Source organism: Panthera pardus, unplaced genomic scaffold, assembly GCF_024362965.1.
Source record: "Panthera pardus isolate Hobbes unplaced genomic scaffold, ASM2436296v1 HiC_scaffold_22, whole genome shotgun sequence".
Taxonomy (NCBI): domain Eukaryota; kingdom Metazoa; phylum Chordata; class Mammalia; order Carnivora; family Felidae; genus Panthera; species Panthera pardus.
In genome coordinates, this window is record NW_026526788.1 from 67,426 (window position 1) to 74,567 (window position 7,142).

Consider the following 7,142-nt stretch of genomic DNA (forward strand, 5'->3'; position numbering starts at 1 on the left):
CTTTCCTTCAGATTTTGTCCCAAGTCATTTCTCTCCAAACAACCCATCTAAGACAGCACAAAGTTACTTTCCTTTACCCTCCACGAAATACAGATTTCCGTTCTTTGTATCTTTCTTACATACCTCCTATTGTCCAACATACCGAGCTGCTTTCCTTATTTCCATCCATCTTAAGTACACTTAGCAGAATTTTAACGTTTAGAACCTTAGTCTCCAATGAAAACTTAGTAACCGGTTGCGAACTGTTCACACTAGAATTCGTTAGATGGCAAATTAATGAACCAGTGAAGCACCAGTGGTGATGAAGAACAGTGGTGATGTTCTCTGGGGGCGCTGGGGGCTCCGGGGTGGCTTGGCACCAGGTGGGGCAGACGGGAGGGAACGCCCCCGTGGCTGGCTGCGCTCGCCCTAGGGCTGGGGAGGAGGCGCTGAGAACCCGGCGGGGCGGACCCGGAAGGCACGACCGGCCTGATGCCCCACGCTCGCTTCCACCCTCTTCACAGTGAGCAGCCCAGCGTGGTGTGGTGCAGTGCGGTGTGATGCGGGGCTGCGAGGTGCGGTGCGGTGCAGTACGGGATGGAAGCGGAGGCGGGCGTGGGGCATGCCGGGAGCAGGCTGCAAGAGTCCCGGGATCGGAGAACGCCGGGGCTTGCGCCACAGCGCGTTGCCAGGGTCCTCTTGCGCGGCCTCCGCCACCCGCCCCGGGGCCCGCGGCGGAGGGAGGCGGCAGGCAGGCAGGCAGGCAGGCAGGCTGGCAGGCAGGTAGGCAGGCCGGCGCGTGCATGGGAGAAGCGCGGCACCCGCTGGGCTTGGGACGCGTGGAGCAGTGTCTTGAAGCGCCCAGCGGCAGCCGCTGGCATCTTCGGCCATACCACCCTGAACGCGCCCGACCCGGTCTTCTCTCCGCAGCTAAGCAGGGTCGGGCCTGGTTAGCACTTGGATGGGAGACCGCCTGGGAACACCGGGTGCTGTAGGCTTTGGCCTTTGGCCTTTGGCCTCCTTGACCTCTCTTTTGGCGCCCATCTGCCCCCCCTCCCTCCCTGTGTCCTTCTCTCCCCAGGGAGCTGGGCTCCTGGGGCCAAACACACCCCAGCCACTGCTCTCTCAGCCCCTCCCGGGCCACCAAAGCGGCCTGGCAGGGCCTGGCTCCGCCCTGACCCGCCCCACCCCCCCAGGGGCCCGCACACCCCACGGCACTTGACAAGGGGCACGCTCCCCGCTCCCCGCATCCCACCAAATCCCACTGCATGGGCTTGAAGCCACACCCCAGCTTTGCACCTTCCCTGACACACCACCTACACCCGCACTGAGGGCAGGCGGGACCGGTTCCAGGGTCAGGGATCCGGGGGCTGGGGCCTGGGGCCTGGGGGCTGGGGGCTGGAGGGTGGGGGCTGGGGCCTGGGGCTGCAGGGTGGGGGCTGGGGTGCGTGGATGCGAGGACAAAGAAGGGGCGGGAGGGACACAGAGACACCACACTCCGACCATGCCACAGGCCTGGGCTGCCTGGGTCCTGGGCCTCTTCCCTCCCTCGGAGCCCTCAACCCCTGAGCCCCTGGCAATTCACAAGACCCAGCTAGGGGAGCGGGCGTTGTGTGGTGATGTTGTCTGGGGACTCTGGGGGCTCCGGTTTGCGTTTGAGCCAGGTGGCGGCAGACGGGAGGGAATGGCCAGGTGGGGGGCTGCCCGAGGGTGGAGAGGAGGTGCTGAGAATCCGGGGGGGCCCTAAGGCCTGGCCTGGCGGATGCTGCTGCTCGCTCCCACCCATTTTGCAGTGAGCAGCGGGACTTGGTGTGGTGTGCTTTTCTTCGGTGTGGTTTGCTGTGGTGTGGTGTGGTGTGGTGAGGGGTGGTGTGGTGTGGTGTGCAGAGATGCTGCGATGTGCGGTGCCATGCGGTGCCATGACCTGTGGGATGGAGGGGGAGGTTGGTGTGGGAGCAAGCCGGAGCAGCCTGCAAGAGTACCGGGATCAGAGAGCGCCAGGACTTGCACCACTCCGGGGTGCCAGGGGCCTGTTGCGCGGCCCTCGCCACCGACCCGGGGCCCTAGGAGGATGGCAGCGGGAGGCAGGCAGTCAAGAAGACAGGCAGGCTGGAAGGCAGGTTCACGGGTGAAGGAGGCACGCGCTGGGTTTGGAAGGCGAGGACCAGCCTCCATAGGCGCCTGGCGGCAGCGGGTAGCTTTTGGGGACAAACTATCCTGAAAAAGCCGGATCTCCTCTTGTGTTGGAAGCTATGCAGGGTCGGGCCTGGTTAGTACTTGGATGGGAGACCCTCTGGGATTACAGGGTGCTGTAGGCTTTTCCGTTTTGCCTTTGACATCCTTGACCTCTTCCTGGTGCCAGCCCACACCCCCTCCCTCCCTGACCAGGGAGAGGCGCTCCAGGGGCCAAAATCAACCCAGCCAGGGCTCCCTCAGCCCCTCCCAGTTCAGCCCAGCTGCCTGGCCTGACTTGCACACACCAGGGCACCTGTCAAGGGGCCGACTCCCCGCTCCCCACACCAGGCCAAATCCAACTGCACCCGCTAGAATCCACACCCCAGCTCTGCACCTTCCCTGAAACAGCACCCACATCACCCCTGATGATGTTCTCTGGGGGCGTTGGGGCTCCGCGGTGGGTTTGAACCAGGGGGGCAGGCAGGAGGGAAAGGCCAGGCAGCTGGCTGCGCTCGCTCTAGGGCTGGAGAGGACGCTCTGAGAAGCCGACAGGGCAGGCCAGAAGGCACGGCCGACCAGACACCCCATGCTCGCTTCCACCCTCTTCCCAGTGAGCAGCCCAGGGTGGTGTGGTGCGGTGCAGTGCTTTGCGGTGCGGTGCAGTGCTTTGCGGTGCGGTGCGGGATGGAAGCGGAGGCGGGCGTGGGGCCAAGCCGGGAGCAGCCTGCAAGAGACCCGGAATCGGAGAACGCCGGGGCTTGCGCCACAGCGCATTATCTCCCCCACATGCCAGGTGGTGACGGAGGCTGCGAAAGAGGTGCCCTATGCCCCACCGGATGCAAACCCACCCCGGAGGCCCCAACGCCCCCAGAGAACATCACCAGCCCGAGCCCGCTGCCCTAGCTAGGCCTCGTGAAATGCTAGGAGCCCTGGGTATGAGGGATCTAGGGAGGGGAGAGGTCCAGGAACCAGGGAACCCAGGCATGTGGCGGAGTCCGAGTCTGAGGTCTCGCTGCCCCGCCCGCCCGCTCCTGGGTTCTCCTATCCACCCACCCAGCCCCCACCCTCCAGTCCCCAGGCGCCAGCCCCCGTTCCTGCCCTCACCGCACCCCCCGTCCCCCCCCCGCCCCCGCCCTCCGTGCGGGTGCCGGGTGCCGGTGTGGGTGGTGTGTCAGGCAAGGTGCAAAGCTGGGGCGTGGCTTCCAGCCGGTGCAGTGGGATCTGGCCGGGTGCGGGGAGCGGGGAGCGTGCCCCTTGTGAAGTGCCATGGGGTGTGCGGGCTCGGGGGGCGGGGCGGGGCGGGGCCGGACCAGGCCAGATCGCCTTGCTGTTGCGCGAGGGGCTGAGGGAGCAGTGGCTGGGGTGTGTTTGGCCCCAGGAGCCGCGCTCCCGGGGGAGAGAGGGACACAGGGAGGGAGGGGGGGGGAGGGGGGAGCGGCGGCGCGCGCCAAAGGAGCGGTCAAGGAGGCCAAAGGCCAAAGGCAAAAAAGCCTACAGCACCCGATATTCCCAGGCGGTCTCCCATCCAAGTACTAACCAGGCCCGACCCTGCTTAGCTTCCGAGATCAGACGAGATCGGGCGCGTTCGGGGTGGTATGGCCTTAGACGCCGGCGGCTGCCGCCGGGCTCCTCAAGAGCCTGCTCCACGGGTCCCAAGCCCAGCGGGTGCCGCGCTTCACCTGTGCACGCACCTGCCTGCCTGCCGCCGCACTCCGCCGCGGGCCCCGGGCGGGTGGCGGAGGCCGCGCAAGAGGACCCTGGCAACGCGCTGTGGCGCAAGCCCCGGCGTTCTCCCATCCCGGGACTCTTGCAGGCTGCTCCCAACCTAGCCCCACGCCCGCCTCCGCTTCCATCCCGCACAGTACCGCACGGCACCGCACCGCACCGCCCCGCACCACGTCGGGCTGCTCCCTGGCAAGAGGGTGGAAGCGAGCGTGGGGCATCCGGCCGGCCGGCCGTGCCTTCCGGGCCCGCCCCGCCGGGGTCTCAGCGCCTCCTCCCCAGCCCCAGGGCAAGCGCAGCCAGCCACCCGGCCTTTCCCTGCCGTCTGCCCCACCTGGTGCCAAGCCACCCCGGGGGCCCCAGCGCCCCCAGAGAACATCACCAGCCCGAGCCCGCTGCCCTAGCTGCGCCTGGCGAAATGCCAGGGGCCCTGGGGATTAGGGCTAGAGGGAGGGGAGAGGTCCAGGACCCAGGGAGCCCAGGCGTGTGGCGGAGTCCGAATCTGGGGTCTCGCTGCCCCGCCCGCCCGCTCCTGGGTTCTCCTATCCACCCACCCAGCCCCCACCCTCCAGTTCCCAGGCGCCAGCCCCCGTTCCTGCCCTCACCGCACCCCCCACCCTCCGTGCGGGTGCCGGGTGCCGGTGTGGGTGGTGTGTCAGGAAAGGTGCAAAGCTGGGGCGTGGCTTCCAGCCGGTGCAGTGGGATCTGGCCGGGTGCGGGGAGCGGGGAGCGTGCCCCTTGTGAAGTGCCATGGGGTGTGCGGGCTCGGGGGGCGGGGCGGGACGGGGCCGGACCAGGCCAGGCCGCCTTGCTTTTGCGCGAGGGGCTGAGGGAGCAGTGGCTGGGGTGTGTTTGGCCCCAGGAGCCGCGCTCCCAGGGGAGAGAGGGACACAGGGAGGGAGGGGGGAGGGGGGAGCGGCGGCGCGCGCCAAAGGAGCGGTCAAGGAGGCCAAAGGCAAAAAAGCCTACAGCACCCGATATTCCCAGGCGGTCTCCCATCCAAGTACTAACCAGGCCCGGCCCTGCTTAGCTTCCGAGATCAGAGATCGGGCGCGTTCGGGGTGGTATGGCCCTAGACGCCGGCGGCTGCCGCCGGGCGCCTCAAGAGCCTGCTCCACGGGTCCCAAGCCCAGCGGGTGCCGCGCTTCACCCGTGCACGCACCTGCCTGCCTGCCGCCGCACTCCGCCGCGGGCCCCGGGCGGGTGGCTGAGGCCGCGCAAGAGGACCCTGGCAACGCGCTGTGGCGCAAGCCCCGGCGTTCTCCCATCCCGGGACTCTTGCAGCCTGCTCCCGGCCTGGCCCCACGCCCGCCTCCGCTTCCATGCCTCACAGTACCGCACGGCACCGCACCGCACCGCACCGCACCGCACCGCACCGCACCACGTCGGGCTGCTCCCTGGCAAGAGGGTGGAAGCGAGGGTGGGGCATCCGGCCGGCTGGCCGTGCCTTCCGGGCCCGCCCCGCCGGGGTCTCAGCGCCTCCTCCCCAGCCCCAGGGCGAGTGCAGCCAGCCACCCGGCCTTTCCCTGCCGTCTGCCCCACCTGGTGCCAAGCCACCCCGGGGGCCCCAGCGCCCCCAGAGAACATCACCAGCCCGAGCCCGCTGCCCTAGCTGCGCCTGGCGAAATGCCAGGGGCCCTGGGGATGAGGGCTCCAGGGAAGGGAGAGGTCCAGGACCCAGGGAGCCCAGGCGTGTGGCGGAGTCCGGAGTCCGAGTCTGGGGTCTCGCTGCCCCGCCCGCCCGCTCCTGGGTTCTCCTATCCACCCACCCAGCCCCCACCCTCCAGATCCCAGGCGCCAGCCCCCGTTCCTGCCCTCACCGCACCCCCCGCCCTCCGTGCGGGTGCCGGGTGCCGGTGTGGGTGGTGTGTCAGGAAAGGTGCAAAGCTGGGGCGTGGCTTCCAGCCGGTGCAGTGGGATCTGGCCGGGTGCGGGGAGCGGGGAGCGTGCCCCTTGTGAAGTGCCGTGGGGTGAGCGGGCTCGGGGGGCGGGGCGGGGCGGGGCGGGGCCGGACCAGGCCAGGCCGCCTTGCTGTTGCGCGAGGGGCTGAGGGAGCAGTGGCTGGGGTGTGTTTGGCCCCAGGAGCCGCGCTCCCAGTGGAGAGAGGGACACAGGGAGGGAAGGGGTGAGGGGGGAGGGGCGGCGCGCGCCAAAGGAGAGGTCAAGGAGGCCAAAGGCCAAAGGCAAAAAAGCCTACAGCACCCGATATTCCCAGGCGGTCTCCCATCCTAGTACTAACCAGGCCCGACCCTGCTTAGCTTCAGAGATCAGACGAGATCGGGGGCGTTCGGGGTGGTATGGCCGTAGACGCCGGTACGCCGCTGGGCGCCTCAAGAGCCTGCTCCACGCGTCCCAAGCCCGGCGGGTGCCGCGCTTCACCCATGCACGCACCTGCCTGCCCTTCTGCCTGCCTGCATGCCTGCCTGTCTGCCTGACTGCCACCGCCCTCCGCCGCGGGCCCCGGGCGGGTGGCTGAGGCCGCGCAAGAGGACCCTGGCAATGCGCTGTGGCGCAAGCCCCGGCGTTCTCCGATCCCGGGACTCTTGCAGGCTGCTCCCGGCTTGCCCCCACGCCCGCCTCCGCTGCATCCCGCACCGCACCGCACCGCACCACGTCGGGCTGCTCCCTGGCAAGAGGGTGGAAGCGAGCGTGGGGCATCCTGCCGGCCGTGTCTTCCGGACCCGCCCCGCCGGGGTCTCAGCGCCTCCTCCCCAGCCCCAGGGCGAACGCAGCCAGCCACCCGGCCTTTCCCTCCAGTCTGCCCCACCTGGTGCCAAGCCACCCCAGAGGCTCCAGCGCCCCCAGAGAACATCACCAGCCCGAGCCCGCTGCCCTACCTGGGCCTCGCGAAATGCCAGGGTCCCTGGGGATTAGGGCTAGAGGGAGGGGAGAGGTCCAGGACCCAGGGAGCCCAGGCGTGTGGCGGAGTCGGAGTCTGGGGTCTCGCTGCGCCACCTGCCCTCCCACCCACTCCTGGTTCCCGGTGCCCTCGGAGGAACACGGCAGGAGGCAGTCCGTCCAGCTGACAGGAAGGCTGGCAGGCAGCTTCACGTGTGTTGTGGGACACGCTCTGGTCTTGGGAGGCGAGGGCCATTCTCTTTAGGCACCAAGCAGAAGCGGATAGCCTTTAGGGACATACTATCCTGAATCCGCCTGATTGTTTTGTCTCGGAAGCTAAGGACTTTCGGGCCTGGTTAGTACTTTGATGGGAGACCGTCTGGGAATACCGGGTGCTGTAGGCTTTGCCTTTTGACTTTGACCTCCTT

General features: G+C 68.4%; 2 non-coding genes and 2 pseudogenes across 2 annotated transcripts; 1 reads left to right on the forward strand and 3 right to left on the reverse strand.

Moving 5' to 3' along the window:
• The first annotated feature begins 858 nt into the window (after positions 1–858).
• LOC128772631 (5S ribosomal RNA) lies at positions 859–977 on the forward strand (annotated as a pseudogene).
• A 2,665-nt stretch (positions 978–3,642) lies between these two features.
• On the reverse strand, positions 3,643–3,761 carry LOC128772626 (5S ribosomal RNA). Its single transcript, XR_008416799.1, has one exon. It is a non-coding gene; the product is annotated as a 5S ribosomal RNA (ribosomal RNA).
• Positions 3,762–4,838: 1,077 nt separating this feature from the next.
• On the reverse strand, positions 4,839–4,954 carry LOC128772629 (5S ribosomal RNA; annotated as a pseudogene).
• Positions 4,955–6,066: 1,112 nt separating this feature from the next.
• On the reverse strand, positions 6,067–6,185 carry LOC128772625 (5S ribosomal RNA). Its single transcript, XR_008416798.1, has one exon. It is a non-coding gene; the product is annotated as a 5S ribosomal RNA (ribosomal RNA).
• Positions 6,186–7,142: the final 957 nt, after the last annotated feature.